The sequence below is a fragment of the Triticum aestivum genome, chromosome 3B, assembly GCF_018294505.1.
Source record: "Triticum aestivum cultivar Chinese Spring chromosome 3B, IWGSC CS RefSeq v2.1, whole genome shotgun sequence".
Classification (NCBI taxonomy): Eukaryota; Viridiplantae; Streptophyta; class Magnoliopsida; order Poales; family Poaceae; genus Triticum; species Triticum aestivum.
This window is the reverse complement of record NC_057801.1, coordinates 18374944-18396711: the sequence shown is the minus strand read 5'-3', so window position 1 is coordinate 18396711 and position 21768 is coordinate 18374944. Positions and strand designations below refer to the sequence as shown.

General features: G+C 42.6%; 1 pseudogene; it reads right to left on the bottom strand.

Annotated features, from left to right (window-relative positions):
- Positions 1 to 10991: 10991 nt before the first annotated feature.
- On the bottom strand, positions 10992 to 11629 carry LOC123064397 (triphosphate tunnel metalloenzyme 3-like; annotated as a pseudogene).
- Between the last annotated feature and the right edge of the window lie 10139 nt (positions 11630 to 21768).

The following is a 21768-nucleotide window of genomic DNA, read 5'->3' as shown; positions in this document are numbered from 1 at the left end:
ACTGAGCTAGTATGCATGTTGGTAAATGGTACCCCTCTGTCTCATAACCTAAGATGTTAGGGCATCTCCAATGTAGTCCTCAAAACTCCCATAAAGGTATGGACTGAATTGTTCAGATGCGTTATATCAAACAATGCGGACGCGTATATATTCGTGGACTGGTTGGGATGTCCGAATTCCCGTAAACTGAAAGCAAAACTGCGGGACATTTGCAGAAGTCGGACGTCCACTTAGCCAATTAAAAGCCATCACATACCCCATGTCACAACCCCTTTATCTCGACGGCACGGGTGGTGCATCTGCGTTGCATGCTTTTTAGGCCCTGTTTGGTTACATGGATTAGACTAGAAAAAAAATCCCTTTTAGTCCCTATGTAACCAAAAGGAAAGGACTTTTTCTTTAGGGACTAAAAAAGACTCTATTGAAGGTTCCTTTTTCTTTCGGAAATGTTAACGCCCACACGTATGGGCGTTTGCACATCGCCCACACGCCTCCATCACCACTCATTTTGCCACGTATGAATAGATGAGATTAGCAGATTTTTTTTTGGTTTTCGGCTTAAAAATGTTGTATCTCCTAAATAAAAAAACGAACTAAAAATTGGTTTTCACCATTAAATCCGTCTCGATGAGATCTTCAAAACTAGACCCCATGTTGATATGTTTCGACGAATTTTTCTTTTGCCAGAAGTTGCCACGATGTTTACACTGCAGTTGCCATAGGGCTTAAACTAAAGTTGCCATGTGGCAATTTTAGTTTGTAGATAATGGCAATTTTAGTATTTTGATGGTGGCAACTCCAGTACTTTGACCATGAAAATTATTTTTTATATGAACCATGGCAATTTTACGTGCATGTATCATGACAATTTTAGTTTATGATTCATGGAAAGTCTAGTTTCTTAATTCCCCGTTTCATAAATGTCAAAATTTACTTTTAAATATAGAAGAAAATAGCTGAAACATATCATGGCAACTTCAGTGTAAACATCATGGCAATTCATATGCAATAGACATGGCAACTTTTAATCAAATTTTTTTTTCATCAAAACATATCAACATGGGATCTAGTTTTGAAGATCTCATCGCGAGGGATTTAATGGTGAAAACGTATTTTCAATCGGATTTTTCGTTTAAGAGATAAAACATTTTAAAAACTGAAAATCCAAAAAAAATTGTGCATGCATGAATGCGATGACGTGGCAATCTGTTTACATTAGAGACATGTGGTGCGTCTTTCTTCCTGCCAGACGTGTGGCAATTAGCGCGACCCTTCTCTTTAGTCTCTGAGACTAAAAAAAGTCTAGTCTTTTGTAACCAAACACACCCTTAAGCTTGCTTGGTGCATGTGATGTGTCCATGCTTGGAATGACGGAAGCATGCTGCGCCCTGTGTGGTCATGCATGGCGGAAGCTGTTGTGGGGAAGCCAGCTGCCGATAGCGGAAGCCACACCTGGACAATTATTCTATTAAGTTAAATCGAGGCAAACATTAAAGGGGCAGGATTGAATGGCCGGCTTTTATATCATGTCTACGGACGGATTTAAACCAGTGTGTGGATAAATAATGTCTGTTTTGGAGATGCTCCTTGTTAGATCATTTACCCCTGAAATCCTACTTAAACGTCCACGGAGATGACCAAACTGAACTTTTCATAGCATTTCTATACGCTCGGTTTGTCTGCATACCCATATATTATGACTAAACTAGTACAGTGCCTGTGCGTTGCCACGGGTCTTTAATTTTTTTTCATGTTGGTGTATAAAATTTGATGATATTTTTGCGCCTTTCAATGACATCGCATGGGGACCCTTGTCAATGTTTTTAAACGTCGACATAATCCATCTTTATCTCTCTCATCCCCTACAATAATAAACATAAATGTAGAAATATACCTTTTGTGTTATCATGTGCAAAATATATACAAAAAATAACAGTTATTTGTATGCACCAGTTCTGATTGTGTAAAACTCGACGAGGTCTCAGTCCAATCCATCAAAGCATCATCCGAAGCCATCAGTTTTAAACTCTGACCGAAAAAAGTAAAGATATATTCATCGGTTAGCTGCTAGATAATAGCATGTGACATTTTTAGTCGAAGTGAGTACCATCGTCCCTTCTATTAGAGTGCGTCACATCCAATTTCGATATGGCTCACCTTTGAAGCAAACAGTGGCTTTTCCCTTAAAAAAGCAATCAACAACTCCTTTTCTTTTTATCTAAAAAAGGCGATTCACTCTCTCAGCTCACAACACATTGCTCACACTCATATCTCATTCCCCCAACCTACTCACCCCGCGTCGTCGCCATCTCTCCCCACCATGGAAAATCATATCCAAATAAATGTCAGCTCTATCAAAAAAATGACCAACAAAATTCTAAAGATACTTTAACATTGTTATCTATCTTGGTACTGCTGCTCATCTCACTTGAAAAGAATATTTATGAATGATAATACTTTTGCTCATATCTCGTCTAAGCAACCTGATGAACATTGTAGTCAATGATACGTCCTTGGTGCTTAAATGGTGAAGCTTCTACTTCACTCCTTGCTTTCTTTAAGAATTGGCACATATTACAATCAAGGACTCCTAATCTCTTGGGCATATATCACATCAAACGATAGGGCATTCTACACAATTGTTTCCCTCCCATTAAACCTGAAGTTATTAGCCCTACACAATGTAGTGCTTCATGTTGATCTTAACCTTGATGGTATACCTGATGGATCTACCATTGAATATATCAGACTGCATATGAGGATATATGTGCCTGAATGTGATAGGGACCTGCATCCTTGATCCCAGGCTTATTAATTTTGGTGGACTCGATGAGGTCAATGTTGGCAATACTGCCATCACGAAGCCACATTTTATAATGGAAGCAACATGGTGACTCTCAAATATTGTATTAGGATTTGCGAGCAGCATGTTGAACCCCAAACTGGAGTCATTCTTGCCCTTGAGGCTGAGGTACAGCTTGGTAGCAGTCTCTTCAAAGCAGAAGTGGCGGAACTTGATCTTGTCTTCGCCAGTCTTTTATTGGATCAGCATGCTACCACTTGTCAGAACGACCCTCTATGAAAGAATATATTTTAAGAGACATTGGAACAATGCTTTGACAGTACATGTTTTGTTAGCATGCACTAATACACTAATCTTTAAAATGAATAAATGTTAGTAATTATATCAAAACCAGAAGATGAACAACACTACTGCTCTCTCCACGAGATAAACCGATGAATTCTAGACTCTAAAAATCCTGAATATGTATGAATAAAACAACCAGGCTCAACTATTTTGCATAAACCATGAAAATCTATAGGAACTTCAATGTGCTCAGTTGAAAAAATAGCACATGACTATAGAAAGAACAACAGGCTTGATAATAACTAATCCATGAACAGAACTTGTTTAACACATGACTAATCCATGACTATAAAAAGTTCATTATACTCGGTCACTCGTCTGTTGCGTGCCATGATTTTTCCGTCTTTATTGACCATCATTACTTTGATCCGTCTAATTTTTTTACCATGTAGCATGTATTCCCATATTGTATGGCTCAATCATTCAAACCTCTATATCGATCATTTACTTGCTTGTGTGGTCTGGGATGCCTTGTGTCCTGTCTATTTGTAATATGATTTTGCTGGCAGGATTTGCTTATCTTTCTGGAAGGACTGGTTTATCGAGCGATTCTGATCAAGGTGGCCCTTGTCAGCTATTCACATCCATAGCGATGAATGACTCAATCACTTGGCGCTTCGGTCTAGAAAAAAATCATTATAAAGTTGGCCCTAGGCGTTTCTAGTGATTATACAAGAAGAATCAATATAAAGTCTTATAGTCTTCCTGTAGTTGTCATTCTCACGTTTGAAATTTGCAATCTTCTTCTGGACTTAGTTTGGTCCACTTAACCATGTACGCGAGGTTGTGCTTCAGGGATGGACATTCCTTATGTGAAATCCAATATGGGATACATGGTAACATCAACATGTCAGGCAAAGAGTCACATCGAAGAAAAAACACAAGAAAACTATGAACATGTTTGTTTCTGTTGAAGACAATCAACAATAGATCATCATTTTTCTGTTTATCTGTTTTTATTTCATTTTAACAACAGATCATCATTTTTCTATAGGCTAGTCACTTAATTGGTCTCATTGAAATCATTTTGACAACACCCTAAAGGTAAAACAGAACTTGCCATGGTTTTCCATTGAGCTGAAGAATAAAATAAACCACATGCCTGGGAAGTAGATTGATACTGTTGAGTCAAAGAAGATCCATCAGAAACAGCTGATTTAGTGGCCCAAGCTTCTATAGTATATGGTGCAGTATTGCTGATGAATGTACCAGAAATGCTTTCCTCCAATTTAGCCATTTTTAAATCAAAAACAACAATATTTTCACTGCATTTCACCACATTCAGTTATATTAAAATTTCAGGAATACAAAGTAATAATTTGACAACGGTGCTAAATAAATAAATTATTTCACTCGTAGAGTGCTAGTTCTGGTATCCTAGCAAAGTAAGCTAAATCAAAGTGTCATAGCTAAGAAAGCATACTCAAAACCTCTCTCAGATTTTTTTGTTACACCATTACCATACGTGTTTCTAGACTTGATTTTGCTGTTAGGAGCCAGCAACAGCAGCCAGAAGCATTGGCATTATTGATGATATAACTGAACCTTTATATAGGAAGTGTTTCAGAGATTTATATTCGACACAACAACTTGCTGAATACTACTTTGAACTTAAAAGGTGAGGGAGAAATCAAAACTTGAGTCACACAGTCACATCAATGATACGATGAGAATGAAAAAATCAATGGAAAAGTACCGCTTAATATTTCACAGTTTCATCATGGTCATCAACACCGCTAAGTTGGAATTCGAGAGTTTTAGGAAATGTGACTGTGATTCAGTAGATTTCCCTTATGCCATGAATAATGATGTATGGATAGCTGCAACTTTTCTTCATACTATCCCAACGCACGGACACATGTAGGACAACAAAATTACAGCAATCATGGGAAAACATACCATTACCAAAATCAAAGGTATAACATAATATATTTTCAGCATGATAAAAATGAGATCATGTTAATTTCCCTATAAAACTGAGATCAAAGGTATATATTTCACAGGAACTTGACAACCACGATCATATGTTCTGAATGGCGCTTCAAGGATTAAAAAAACAGATTGCCCTAGAAAAATAAAGAAATATTCAAGGAAGACAACTGATGGTTGAATCCTGAAAGTCTAAAATCTCTAGATCACATATCTAGCATCTGATACTTATATCCCTAGTAAAATATAATTTTAAAATTTCCTAGAATACGAAAAGAGCCCTATATAGCTACAAGAGATATGTATGAGGTGACAAGCTCTTACACATGTATATATGTATGAGGTGGTCAGGAGTTAATCCCTTTTCTGATCTCTTTCTTTCATCCATTGTTCTTTGTCTCGCTTGATCCAGTCATGTTCCAGCACTCCTCACAAAAGTATCACTTCCAGACTCCTAGTATGGGCCGAAAGGAGGAGTTTTATTTTTTCTGATTATACATGCAACAGGGAATAGTTAAAAAACAATAACAGATTAAATGATCATGTGGTGAACCGGCTTCTTCTCCACTGCATTTGCTGATGACATAGGAAGTCACTGCAATATGGTATTATGAAATTATTTTTCATGAAAAAATGATGATACACTTTTATCTAACCAACTTGAATACTCACTTTCCTCAAGAAAACAATCTGAATAGTCTTGTGCATGGCATGATCCAAATTCAGATGGCACACTTTCTTATATGCTGTCTATTAATGAACGAACGGGTACTTACATGTATATGAGGCCAGAACCAGGCGTCACGGACAGGGTATCTGTCTTCCACATCATCAGCATGGAGGAGCTCCTCCTCGGCTGCTCACTGAAGGACGACAACGATGTATCCCATTTCCCATCTCTATTGTGGAAATGCATTCTGGAAACAATAAAAGAAACAATAAAAATATAGAGAGTTATACTAAAGAAGAAAAATCCTTGCATGCCAATTGTATGAAATAGCTAATGCAATTATCCCATATATAAATGCATCCCTAACACCAGCAACCGCTCCAGAATATATTCCACGTAAAAAAGCACCGATCATAGATTTATGAGATAAAAGTAATAGAGTCAATTTAGACTACCCAAAACAATGCATGTGGTTCTACTTGTCACTTTTGACCTTAAGTGGTTTCCGTGGACACATAGTATGATGAATTTACTACATAGTGACCTTAAATAGTTTCAGTACACATATAGAAGGATAGAAATTCTACATGTACTGACTACCACCAAAGCCATGTTCTATTGGATCCAACTTGAACAAAAAAATTATATTGATTCATCAATCATAGACATAAATTTTGGCTCAAAGAAGGAGGACTACATACAACTTCCAAAATTTTATGTGTGCCAACCAGTGGTTTCGGGCTGACATTCAGATAGACGATGTAGCTTGGAAGTAATTCTAAATGACAGTCATTTTCCATATTATATATGCAGGTGCATGCTAGTGCAAAGTAGTGCTACATCACGAAGTTGTTGTAAGGTACATCGGGAAACAAATAAAAATTCAGTGCAAGCATGGTTGCAAATTATTTGGCAAGAGCGTAGCGTGCAGGCCACTTACTAGCTCTGGCACCCATACTCCCCTAGTAATTAGCAATGGTGAAAAGTCTAAACCAATTGGATGGCACAATCAACAGAAGCAAAAAAAAATCCTTGGGCGCCTCTCCACGATCCGTTGCCCGGTCCACCTCGGAGTTTGGCCTGCTCCGAGCCCCGTTTGTGTTCAGCAACGGCGGCTGCCCTGCAACTGCAATCATTTATCCTAGTCTCCATAGTAGAACAATGGATGATCACAACTTCAAATTCTAGTATATACTGAATTAGTAAGGACCAGCGGGATAGCAAAAATTCAGAAAATTTCATTCCAAAATAGAAACCTCTAATTAATCAGACAATAAACTTGCCGTTTGATCTGATGATGAAAGACACAAATGAATGGTTACCGTGCATGCACATAAAAAAATCCACACGAGAGTATGCAATCATCAATTCAATTTTTACAGCCTGGGAGTTAACACTGATAGGCCTTGCCTTGGATCAGGTCAAAACGAATGACCACAAGAGTTTTTTAGTACAGACTGCAGACCAAAAATTCCTCTTAAGCACTTTTACTGACTTCTGTATTGTTTTGTTCAGTACTTCAGTTCTTCAGTTTAGCATTCTAAACAAGCCAATGATGTTGAAAACAAGGTATGCTATTACAGATAGTTTTAAGGCTTGTCAACCAATGAATTTAGTAGCACACAATTAAACAACATCTGGTGACAAATTCAGCTTCCATGCTGATCCTAAATACTGCAACAAAATGTTTGACAGAATATGCAGGTCAGTTTGGCACTATAAGTTCCCAATCATTAGCTCGCCTCAGGGGTAAAAAAGCTACCATATAGTAAAGTACCAAATCACATGAGCAGTGTTGTAATCAGTCATGTAGATATTATAGAACATCACTAATTTTAACCAGTTCTGTAGTAGCTGTATAACTTTAGTGATTTTGGAAGCTTTGTAAGACTAATTCCCAAATTCCATCTGGTAGTAATTAAAAAATTCCATACAATGAAAATACTCGTATATATTTCCATCGTGAACTCAATATACGTGTGAATAAATCGATAAGTAAATCAATATGGTGCATACTCTAAAATCTCAGAGATCTTTGATGTCGTAGAAGTTATTAGTCTTCTACTCATTTCGGAAATCCCTACAGAAAAAGGGAGTACATTTCAAACTCCAGAACATGATGGTGCAAACGGTGAACTGAATAAAGCTATAATGGGCGAGTATACTACATGGAGCATAAATCTGCAACATGAATTTTGTAGTTATAGTATTATTACTTTCTTCGAAAATGAAAATCTGTTTGCAGCATGGGTGTGAAGCATGCATGCCCGTGCACAATCAAGGATTGAAGTCCAAATCTCAGCATGTTCCACGTCACCAGAACATCATCGTATTCCCAAGTAACCAAAAATATTGTTACTCCTGGTTGCCGTGAAATTTCTGCAACAAAGAGGGGACAATTCAGTACAAGATAACAGAGAGAAGGGAGATGTAGTGTTGTTGTCATTGTGCTCCCTCACCTCCCGGCCCTGCAACTTGAAACCACCGGCGCCTCTGCACTGCAACCCCGTATGCACATCGTCCCTCTCCCTCGCCCGACACAAGACACACAAGCTAGCACCGGCCAAAAATCGATCAATCAATCAGTCAGGGGAAGCTTGTTGATTGACATCCAAAAATCCAATGAGTTAGAGAGCAAAATGAACTCATTAACAGCACACATAAACAACCAACCATCCCCTGGTTCAAACTGGTACTGGTACATATTTACAGATTCGACGGTTCGGTTTAGGCACCAGAAAGCAGAAAGCAGAGATATAAGATGACAGATAACAGAGAACCAGAAAGCAGGACGACGACACAGAGAAAAACGTTCAGATTGCAATTCGTGTATACCAAGCTATGCTATGCATTTTGGCATAAGTTGTGGAATCACGCACATATTTTCTTTCAAATAAAAGTAGTATTCAAAGTCTGAATTCAGTTTCAAAGAACAAAGCACGCATACTAAAGTTCGATGACAGGTCGACGGAGGTTGTCCCTGCAGGACACCTTGTCGGACAGCGCTGAACTTGTTGCCCGTGATGCCAGGCACTAGGGGGACGGCATGAACAACAACATCGGCGGGAACAGCCTGACGAAGCATTGTTAAAAGCATTCATACAGAATATAATATTCTAGATGATAACAATAAAAAATACAAATGCAATAATCCACCAAATGTAGGAAAGATTTGTTACAGAATATATATTCTAATCCGTGATAAATAGAGATCTGAAACCATTGATCACATGCAAGAAAACAGGAGGAGGAGGTGCACAACTACATGTAGGGCGTGCAGACGCCGCTGAACTCATGATTGTGGGCTCCTGTTGCTTTCGTCGATCTCGTCATCCCCAAAGTCAAGTATAGTGCCATAACATCAATCATATATGTGTTGGCATTTTACTGTACCTGTTATGACAGGGATGGCCTTGCTTTAAATAGAGCATGTTCAAAGTGTGAGAGTTCAATCAAACTCGACGAACTCATCGATGGTGTCCAATTTACCAGGAATTGGGTTCTCTCATCCAAAGCTGCCACAACTACTTAGTTTTACCTAAACAAGGAAGGCAAGGTCAAACAATTTAATTCCACGCGTTGCACATTTATAAATCACATGACAGATGTACCACGCATTCATAATTGTACAAAGTAACTACCAAGTGTTCCCGAAAGAATAAATCCACACACGCAATCAGCTAAACATAAAAATTTACCTCAAAAAAATAGGATGTATGGTGAGTTAGTGCTTGCACCGGTTCATATTTTCCTTACTTCTGATTCGCTCTCCACAATATACTTGTTCAATTGATCAGGCCCCTAAAGTTCCAGAAAAGGAAACATTGTACAGTTTATACAGAACACAAATTAAGTAGAAAGAATATGGCAATCTCAAAATAAATTGTCATTAGTGTTTTCCCACAACCTGGGGATCCAAGCAGAAAAAGACCAGCTCGCATGACTGGCACCAAAAAGGGAAGATGAAACCATAATTAGGTATTTAAAGCAGTAACATGAAACACTAAAACTTATAAAATGCAAATAAAAACCACAGATCTTGGTGAACTACCTTCGATATGAATTCAGAGGTGGCTTACGGTTTTAATCTACCAATCACTATGATGACCAGATGACACATAGTTAACTGCAATACTACTCGCCTTGCCCTGTTCATCGCTTAGGGCAGCAATGTGGTCACTGGCTAAAGATTAAAAAAATTCAGGCGCCTGGTTTGAACAATAACACACGCCCTCCCCTGTTCCCAAAAAATACCATCAACATGGCCACTGGCTAAAGTTTCAGGAGTACCCATTCTTGGAGTCGCCCACTCGAGTCCTAAATGTTTTAGCAAAGTATAAAGTACAAAGGTTAATCATGTGTCGCTGCATGTTTCAGAAATTATATGGTAAGGAATCAAGCTATAAACTCAGGCATACCTTGGTATCTTGGCCTTCTAGTTCATCAAAGATCAGGTTCAGCCTTTCAGGTACCTAATAAGAAATAAGAACAGATTTGTCAGGTGGCAACTTAGATACCAACGATGACCGTGTATGCCTGAGACAAAGAAGCAGCTCATCAGGGAGGTGGGTTAAGACAAGAAGCAGCTCATCAGGGAGGTGGTGAATCTAAGGATGCCCATCTGCACCAGAGAGCAGAACAAGATGTGGTGTGGTGAGACTGCAATAACAGGCTCATTGCCCATAACAATGTGGCGGACATACAAAATTCAGTTTGTTCCTAGCTACTCCCTCCGTTTCTAAATATAAGCCCTTTTAGATATTCTAATGTGGACTACATACAAAGCAAAATGAGTGAAACTACACTCTAAAATACGTCTATATACATCCGAATGTAGTCCGTATTGAAATCTCTAAAAAGGTTTATATTTAAAAACAAAGGGAGTAGATTGTATGTCCTGTATATAAATGGACCCGAGAGATGAAACTTATTTCTCTCCCCAACCAGACATACCAGGCCCGGCTTCTTCCCAGCGGTTGTCGGATCATGCTCCAGGACAAGATTTTTTACGAGGATTGAAATGCAAACCTTGTGTTGCTATGCTGCCACCCAAGATAGTATTCTTGGATGAAAGTTATCAAATACCAGAATGTAACATAACTAAACATTACATTTGTGAGATTTGAAATCACTCGCCACAGAACAAGCCTATTGTCGCGAGAAAGTGCTAATGAAACACAAGTTTTATAGCAACCACTGTTTAATCATCATTTGGGACACGGTAAAGACCAACCACAAACCTAGTCACGGAAGCAGCTTCCCGGCCATGAAGCACGCGAACTTATTGCTCCGGGAGTACTCATACGGCACCCCAACCACGGTGAGCAGCCGCTCCAGGACCTCCTTGGCCTGGTCGGGCTCCGCGGTCTCGCACTCCAGCTCGTAGTTTGTGCCGAAATCGAAGTGTGTCTCGTCGAGCTCTAGCATGAGCCCCTGCCCCTCGCCCTCCTCGAGCTCATACATACCGCGGGTGTTCCGGAAGCCGCCGAGGCAGACGAACGACGCTTTGTCCCCGCCGACGCCGTACTCGTCGGAGACGAGCCGGACGATGGGGGACTCGACCGCGCCGAGACGCGCGGGGTTGTCGACGCAGGTGAGGGCGAGGGCGGGGTCGAGGGGCTCCACGACCTCCTGAACGCGGCTGACGCCAGCGTCGATGCGCGCGGGGGGGGGGGGGGGCGCTTGATCGTGAGGACGGCGCAGGAGGGGTCGCGGTCGTCGGTGCCGTAGAGGCGGACGTCCCGCTAGGCGGCGGTGGCGGCGGCGGCGGCGGTGAGGGGCCGCGCGGGGGCGTCGGTGCGGAGCAGGCGGGGCGCGAGGAAGTAGGAGAGGCGCCGATGTGCAGCCGCGTCGGGGAGACGGAGCTTGATCTCGATCTCCATGGGGTTGGGGTTGCGGCTAGGGCTGGGGGGGCGGGGGCTGGAAGGGGCGGGCGGCGGCGTCTACTCTGAGAGTTCTAGGGATCGAGAGGAGTGGACGAAAAAACGTCCAAAAAAAAACCTACGAAAAAAACCAGTGGAGGATGGGACAAAAAAAATCGGACGAAAATGGTGGGACGAAAATAAAACCCGGAACGCGACGTACCAACTGAGACATTAGGAGTAAAGATATGAGAAGGATACGAGGGCTCGCGCACGCGCCTGGCTGGTCCGTCACATAGGACATGGCCCACCTCAGACCAATTTTTCTCTTCCTTTTCTTTCTCTCTCTTCATCTTCACCAATCACATATAATTAACCGGTCATACAAGGAAGAAAATGAGAAGCACGTTTGCACGGACCGCACCGTCCGGACCGCGAAAGGCCATCTAATGCCTACCTATATCGGTCTGCAGGGCGGTCCGGACGCGATTTCTTCCGCAAATTAGAGACGAGTGTGGGAGGTTTGCGGGAGTCCGGACACCCGAAACGTAGGACTACGACACCCCCGGCCCAGCCAATCCCCCTCCCGGTCCCATTTCATTCCACTCCGCCCCTTCTCTCCCTTGCTTTGCATCCGCATCCTCCACCTCCGTCGTCAATGTTGTTCGTCTCCAGCCGCCAGAGAGGCATTCTCGGATGCCCGCAACCAGCACTGACGCGCTCGCTCGCTGTTGCGATGGAGCTTCCAGCCTTGGAGCCGTTTGCACCCAGGTACACTCCGCCCCCCTGTCGATGACCTCCATGGCGGACACCACGCCTGGCAGGTGTCCGGTTAGATGTCATTGAGCTTATTTTCAAATGCTATGTCACTTTTTAGAGCACGAAGGATGGTGAGCTACCATGGAGAGTGAGTTGTTGTGCGATGTGTGGCTGGCCGTATCCGCGGATTTCATAGGCAGGACCAAAGGGTTGCCATTCTGTGAGCAAGTGCATGAAAAGTTTCACGCAGGAAAGCACATTGCGCCCTACGACGTGTACATCATGCGACCACGCAACGTGAGGTCGTTGTCGTACCGCTGGAATGCTACCCAGGTCAACGTCATCAAGTACTGCAACTTGATCTGTCAGCTCCAGGCAAGGTGGCCATTGCACGCGGGCATGGAAGAGATGGTAGGTTTTACTCCTCTTGCTAAACTTGTTGATTGATTCATTCACTCAATGTTGGTCTACACATTATATGCAATCCGCACACGCCGTCGTGCTGTACCACAGGTCAGCAGGACGGCCATTTACGTGCGCATACTGCTGGATAAGGCTGAAGGGGAAGTATGTGTGGAAGGACATGATCCGTTCCTGAGAAACTTGTTGGACATCCAGGATCTAGTCGAATTTGAGACCTTGTTGTACTAAACTTAATTTGCATGCTATGTGTAGATGATTTGTGTTATTTCTATCCAAAGTTCCAAACTTTGATGAATATCGACCGGTTTGAGTGAATTTCATCCGGTTAGTTATAATGTGGTTTGAAATGTATGCGGCTAGCGTTGGATGACTGTTTCCCGCATCCATGTGTCCTCGGACTGGTCTCCCAGTCTGCAGATGGATACGAAAGCTTTTTCGAGGTTGCCGTTAGAAATGCCCTTACAACCGATAGATGCAACAAGGGAGTAGTGATTGCAGTCCACGGACATGCATTACAACAAGCACCTTTTCGGCTGTAAATAAAACAAAAACAAAAAGCACTTTTTGGGCATATATATGCCGCAACACCCAAGTACAAACGCTTTATGGTCGTTCAAGATGCATATGCACCTGACTGTGAGCCTCCAAGCCATGACGTACGTCTCCAGGATGAATCGAGTTCGCTACTCCGTTGATGCACTTGTCATACATGATACATGCCGGGCAAATCCGCAGCCGACATGCACCAGAAGCTTAACCGATCCATCACCGACTCGCTATAGAAGCTGGATCATGCATGCCATGACCAACGAATGCCCGGAAGGCATAAATAACGTCCGGAGCATGATCGGCACACCGTGACATCAAATTCTGATTAGATCTTCTCTACTACTTAAAATCTCTATCTCTACTGGAGTATTTTAAAAAGCATAGCCTATTTTTCGGTTCTCTACTTCCCCTCCCACCATGTCCTTTCATTGATTGACCTAGGCTTACTCAAGGGCTCGTATGGCGCAGTCATCAGAGACTCGAATGACGGATTCGTCGTGGCAGCAAACGGGGAAATCGATTGGTTTGGAAATGCGCTTATGGGCGATCTTGCGTGTGATTTTCTGCATATTATTTTTGAGCATGCTCCTAGACAGACTAATTGTGCTGCCCATGATTTAGCCAAACTAGTTAGAGGTAAGGTGTGTGCAGGATGGATGAAAGACCCAGCTATAGAGATTGCTGATACTCTTGTAAAAGATACTATGGTGATCACCTTGCAATAAAGACTAATTTGATGTAAAAAAAGTCATTTCATTGATTTTTGTTTTCTTTCAAACGTTTTTTGGTCTCATTCTGCCCTTTGTCCGCCCTTTCTCGTACGCTAATTAATCAATCATCTCAATTTACTAACCAAATTTCTCAACAAACTATAGATAAATCACGAGCAGTATTTGATAAACATTTATTTATATAATCACATTAATGTGGACATGTAAATAGTCTCATATCCAATAGAAAAAAAGTGTTACCCTCCTCTTCAAAAAAAAGTTAGGGTTCTTCTGTCTTCCATCGCCGCCGCAGTCGATCCGCCTCGTCTCTGGTGGCCTTAGGGCAATGGGGGTGTCGTGTATTCCGACCCTTACAGGTGGGAGGACTCCATTTTTAGATATTTCTTTGACTTTTGTTAGGGTTTTGTGTCCTTCTCAGTGAAGCGAGAAACCGCGGCTCCCTGAAAATAGAATGAGGTTCTCCTCACCTAGCCCCTGCCCTGATGGTGCATCTAGCATTGTCAGTGGGCCTGTGAAATGTGTCTCCAACGAATTTTTCTTGAGGAAAGTACATCCCCCCCCCCCTAAAATCCTCCATGATGGATAAATATCCCCCTAAACTCTAATACCGGATCACTTTCCCCCTGAACTCTACGAAACCAGATAAATGTGTCCCTGGGGTGATTTTAGGGAGAATTGAAGGTGGTTTTGCTTGTGATCATGTTGAATTGGCAGGCGTCGCCCGCTCGAGCTTAAGCTCGGCAGCCATGGCCATGGCCGACCTTGATCGTCCACGTGCCAGCCCAGCCAGCGCAATGCAAACCTGTAATGACCCATGGCCGCGGCCCCGCAGCCTCGCTCATGCGCATGCCCTCTTCTGGATGGCACCGCCACCACGCCGGTCGTGCTCCGGCGAGCTACCTCTTCCTGGCCGGGCGTGTTGCGCTCCATGCGCGGGTCACATGAATGGGCATGGTCATGCGATGGATAGAACCATCTCCTTGCAGTGCAATGAGTTTGAGAATAGGGTTTAGGGTTTTTCGTGGGGCAATGCCTCTCCACGTCTCTCTATATATAATGATCAGCACATACAATTACATAAGTACAGAATATGTGTACGTGACACGCTAGACCTATTTTAACACTCCCCCTCAATCTGAACTTCTACTCTGTACAAGGTTTAGATTGGTACTAAAACGGTCTAACATCTATCGAGTGGCTGGTTTGGTGAACACATCAGCCAACTGATCATTAGAGGAAATGAACCTGACCTCAAGAGCTCCAGAAGCAACACCCTCACGCACAAAATGGAAATCGATCTCAATGTGCTTGGTACGTGCATGGAAAACTGGGTTGGCATTCAGATATGTGGCTCCTAAATTATCACACCAGAGAACGGGAACACGCTGCTGTGAAACACCAAGCTCTTTGAGTAGTCACTCTACCCAGATGGCTTCAGCAGCTCCGTTTGCCAAAGCTTTATACTCGGCCTCTGTACTGGATCTCGACACTCTCGACTGTTTCTTAGAACTCCGGGAAATGAGATTCGGTCTAACGAAGATAGCAAAGCCTCTGGTGGATCGGAGATCATCAGGGCATCCCGCTGAATCAGCATCAGTAAAAATACTAATGCCAGTGGAGGCAGCCTTCCGGAACTTCAATCCTTTGTGCAATGTCCCTTTCACATAGCGTAGAATGCGCTTAACAGTTCTCAATGAACATCAGTGCGCTGCGAGAGAAATTGGCATACCTTGTTCACTTCAAGCAAAATATCCGGACGGGTGAGTGTCAAATACTGCAGTCAACCAACGACACTACGATACCGAAAAGAATCATCGGTACTGAGAGGTTGTCCAGACACCCGGGAAAGCTGATCTGAGGTAAACAACGATGAGGAAGTGGGCTTACAATTCTCCATGCTCACACAGTGCAAAAGATCCAAGGCATACTTCCGTTGAGTCAATGTCATCCCCCCTGAATTGTACGCCACTTCCAAACGATGGAAGTACTCCAACGGCCCAAGGTCCTTGATAGGGAAACTAGCTACAAGGGAGTGAACAAGACCATCAATAGCTCATGGAGAAGATCTGACGATAACAATATCATCCATATAGACGAGTATATAGATATGAACATCACGATAGCGGAAGAAAAATAGAGATGTGTCTGCTTTGGAGGAGACAAAACCAAGCTGACGAGGGATACCGAGCGTCCTCAAAACGAGGCTGCTGCTGCATATATTCATCCTTAGATAAGAAACCATGAAGGAAGGCGGTACTGACATCAATCTGCCAAAGCTAGAATCCAACCACGAGAGACAGCAAGAGCAAGAACCAATCAAACAGTAGCCGGCTTGACAACCGGACTGAACGTGCCGCCATAGTCAATGCCAAGCTGCTGGGTGAAACCACGGGCGACCAGTCAGGCCTTGTACTTATTAACAGAGCCATCTGGACGATGCTTGGTCTTGAAAATCCATTTACTCCCAACAATGTTGACTCCGCGCGGAGGAGGCACAAGAACCCCAAGTCTTGTTGTGACGATGGGCCGGGCGAGGCCGCCGTTGGGTTCACCGATGGGCCGGGCGAAGGGGCAGCCGACCGTGTGGGGGACGTGCATGTGCCATGCATGTTGAGCACCGGGAGGGCGGCGCGTCTGCCGCATGTGGGCACGGAGCAACCGACGGGCCGGACATGCGCTGGGAGGGGGCCCTGCATGCGCCATGCACATCGGGCACCGGGGATGGAGGCACGTCAGCCGCGGTGTCCTGCACAGATGTAGCATGGCCTGGAATAGGTGAGTCAGTAGACAAATAGGACATGTCATATTTGCGCATATGGTCACCCGTAGTCGGTTCATTGGAAGGAAAGGAGAGAACATCAGCCAAGGAGGAGACATCTATGGTGACCCTAGGGGTGGCGTAGGGAAAAAAACATCACGGGAGATGTATATACGTCCCGTGGAACAATCGATACACTTGTATCCCTTATGCATCGGACTATAGCCGAGGAACACGCACATGGTGGAACGAAAAGCAAGTTTGTGTGCATTATATTTGCGCAAACTAGACAATCAAGCACACCCAAAAGTGCACAGGAAGTTGTAATCGGGTTGCACCTTAAGGAGACGATACATGGGTGTATCTTGTTGAAGGTAAGGTGTAGGCATGCGGTTGATGAGGTAGCACGCAGCGAGGAATGCTTCATCCCAAAAACGTAGTGGGAGAGAAGAATGAGCCAGCAAGGCAAGACCTGTTTGTTTACTCGGCAAAAAAATTCTACACTCACTATCATAGACAAATTACATGTCAGGAGCCTTTCAAATGGATATGGAAATCAAAGCTCCAAATGAAATTAAAGGTGTTCATGTGGTTTCTTTTAGCTGATAGACTGAACACAAGGAACATGCTGAAAAGAAGACATTTTCATGTTGGGGATACTGAATCATGCGTCCTGTGCACTACTCATGAGGAAGAGACCATTGATCACTTGATATTTAATTGCCCTTTTAGCCACACTACACTAGTAGAAAAAGGGCCTATTGTCCCGGTTCGTAAGGCCCATCTATTCTGGTTCTTGAACCGGGACTAAAGGGTCATTACTAAAGCCCTAGGACTTTAGTCCCGGTTCTTACACGAACCGGTACAGATGGGCCTCCATGTGGCCGGTGCTGCGAGCCCAGGCAGGAGGGCCTTTGGTCCCGGTTGGTGGCACCAACCGGGATCAAAAGGCATCCACGCGTCAGCTGTTCAGGGGCTAGGGTTTTTGTTTTTTTTTCTGAAGGGGGGGGGATTTGGGGGTTTTGTATGGTTAATTAAGGTGTTGATATATTGTGTTAGGTAGCTAATTAATTAATAGAGAGAAGTGTCCTCTTTTATCTTCGTGCTTGGTTGACGCTACGTACTATACGTATAGAGAGGCCCTCTACACGCTAGCTAGTGAGCAAATGAAGGAAACCGTTAAGTACATAAGTTCGTCATGCATACCGAGAGAAGTGATCGACCTCTCCTTCTCCGAGAGATTGGTCGAACAACAAGTTTTCGTATTATCTGTCCAACGATACTGGCTACATACATATACAATATGTAAGATTGCTACGTCTCGAGCTTGCGTTGGATTTCCCCGAAGAGGAGAGGATGATGCAGCACAGTAGCGTTAGTATTTCCCTCAGTTTTTGAGAACCAAGGTATCAATCCAGTAGGAGACCACGTGCAAGTCCCTTGTACCTGCACAAAATGATAGCTACTCGCAACCAACGCTTAGGGGTTGTCAATCCCTTCACGGTGACTTACGAGGGTGAGATCTGATAGAGATAATATTTTTGGTATTTTTGGTATAAAGATGCAAAGTAAGAAGTAAAAGCAAAAGCAAGTAAATAAAGTGATGGAGATTGATATGATGAGAATAGACCCGGGGGCCATAGGTTTCACTAGTGGCTTCTCTCAAGAGCATAAGTATTCTACGGTGGGTGAACAAATTACTGTTGAGCAATTGATAGAATTGAGCATAGTTATGAGGTTCTCCAGGCAATGATCATGTATATAGGCATCACGTCCGTGACAAGTAGACCGAAACGATTCTGCATCTACTACTATTACTCCACTCATCGACCGCTATCCAGCATGCATCTAGAGTATTAAGTTAAAAACAGAGTAACGCCTTAAGCAAGATGACATGATGTAGAGGAATAAATTCATGCAATATGATAAATACCCCATCTTGTTATCCTCGATGGCAACAATACAATACATGCCTTGCAACCCTTTCTATCACTCGGTAAGGTCACCGCAAGATTGAACCCAAAGCTAAGCACTTCTCCCATTGCAAGAACTACCAATCTAGTTGGCCAAACCAAACGGATAATTTGAAGAGACTTGCAAAGATAACTCAATCATACATAAAAGAATTCAGAGAAGAATCAAATATTTTCCATAGATAAGCTGGATCATAAACCCACAATTCATCGGTCTCAACAAACACACCGCAAAAATAAGATTACATCGAATAGATCTCCATGAGAGAGGGGGAGAACATTGTATTGAGATCCAAAAAGAGAGAAGAAGCCATCTAGCTACTAACTATGGACCCGAAGGTCTGAAGTAAACTACTCACACTTCATCAGAGGGGCTATGGTGATGATGTAGAAGCCCTCCGTGGTAGATGCCCCCTCCGGCGGAGCTCTTGAACAGGCCCCAAGATGGGATCTCGCGGATACAGAAAGTTGCGGTGGTGGAATTAGGTTTTTGGCTCCGTCCCCGATCTGTTGGGGGTACGTAGGTATATATAGGAGGAAGGAGTACGTCAGTGGAGCGTCAGGGGGCGCGCCCAGGGGGGAGGGCGCGCCCCCCACCCTCGTGACCGCCTCTGGCACTTCTTGGAGTAGGGTCCATGTCTCCTGGATCATGTTCGGTGACAAGATCACGTTTCTGAAGGTTTCATTCCGTTTGGACTCCGTTTGATATTCCGTTTCTTCGAAACACTGAAATAGGCAAAAAAACAACATTCTGGGCTGGGCCTCTGGTTAATAGGTTGGTCCCAAAAATAATATAAAAGTGGAAAATAAAGCCCATTATAGTCCAAAACAATAGATAAAGTAGCATGGAGCAATCAAAAATTATAGATACGTTGGAGACGTATCAGGCATCCCCAAGCTTAATTCCTGCTCGTCCTAGAGTAGGTAAATGATAAAAAGAGAATATTTGATGCGGAGTGATACTTTGGCATAATTTCAATGTAAATCTTCTTAATTGTGATATGAATATTCAGATCTGAAAGATTCAAGACAAAAGTTCATATTGACATAAAAATAATAATACTTCAAGCACACTAATCAAAATAATTATGTCATCTCAAAATAACATGGCCAAAGAAAGTTCATCCCTACAAAATCATATAGTTAGGCTATGCTTCATTTTCGTCACACAAAGATGTTCCCAACTTCTATACCCCCCATGACAAGCCAAGCAATTGTTTCATACTTAAATAATCTCAAACTTTTTCAACCTTCACGCAATACATGAGCGTGAGCCATGGATATAGCACTATGGGTGGAATAGAATATGATGATGGCGATTGTGTGGAGAAGACAAAAAAGGAGAAAGTCTCACATTGACGAGGATAATCAACGGGCTATGGAGATGCCCATCAATTGATGTCAACATGAGGAGTAGGGATTGCCATGCAACGGATGCACTAGAGCTATGAATGCTCAACAAAAGAAAACTAGTGGGTGTGCATCCAACATGCTTGCTCATGAAGACCTAGGGCATTTGAGGAAGCCCATCGTAGGAATATACAAGCCAAGTTCTATAATGAAAAATTCCCACTAGTATGAAAAAGACAACTTATGAGACTCACTATATGAAAAACATGGTGCTACTTTGAAGCACAATATATGAAGAATGAGGTGCTACTTTGAAGCACAAAATATGAGACTCACTACATGAAGAACATGGTGCTACTTTGAAGCACAAGTGTGGAAAAAGAGATAGTAGCATTGCCCTTTTCTTTTCTTTTTTTGGGCCTTCCTTTTTTTTGGCCTTTCTCTTTTTTTTATTTGGGCAATGCTCTAATAATGATGATCATTACACTTCTATTGATTACAACATGAGGATTACAACTCGAAACTAGAACAAGGTATGACTCTATATGAATGCCTCCGGCGGTGTATCGGGATGGTGCAATGAATCAAGAGTGACATGTATGAAAAATAATGCATGGTGGCTTTGCCACAAATACGATGTCAACTACATGATCATGAAATGGCAATATGACAAAAGTAATGTATGTCACAATAATGATGAACAGAACGGTGGAAAGTTGCATGGAAATATATCTCGGAATGCCTATGGAAATGCCATAATAGGTAGGTATGGTGGCTGTTTTGAGGAAGATATAGGGAGGTTTATGTGTGATAGAGCGTATCGTATCACAGAGTATGGATGCACCAGGGAAGTTTGCGCCAACTCTTAATGTGAGAAAGGGCAATGCACGGTACCGAAGAGGCTAGCAATGGCGGAAAGGTAAAAGTGCGTATAATCCGTGGACTCAACATTAGTCAAAAGAACTCATATACTTATTGCAAAAATTTAGAAGTCATCAAAAATCAAGTACTACGCGCATGCTCCTAGGGGGATAGATTGGTAGGAAAAGACCATCGCTCGTCCCCGACCGCCACTCATAAGGATGCACAAGCCAAGTACACTTCATGCTTCAAATTTGTTACACAACTTTAACCATACGTGAATGCTACGGGATTTACCAACTTCAACACAAGCATTTCTCAAATTCACAACTACTCAACTAGCATGACTTTTATATTATTACCTCCATAACTCAAAACAATTATCAAGCATCAAACTTATCTTAGTATTCAACGCACTCAAAAGAAAGTTTCACATATCTTGAACACCAAGTATATTAACATTAAGCAAATTACCATGCTATTAACGACTCTCAAAATAATCTAAGTGAAGCATGAGAGATCAAGTTTCTTTAAAACAAATTCACCACCGTGCCCTAAAAGATCTAAGTGAAGCACTAGAGCAAAAATTATCACGCTCAAAAAGATATAAGTGAAGCACTATGAGCAAACTATCAAGCTCAAAAGATATAAGTGAAGCACATAGAGTATTCTATCAAATTCCAAATCATGTATGGCTCTCTCAAAAGGTGTGTGCAGCAAGGATGATTGTGGTAAACTAACAAGCAAAGACTCAAA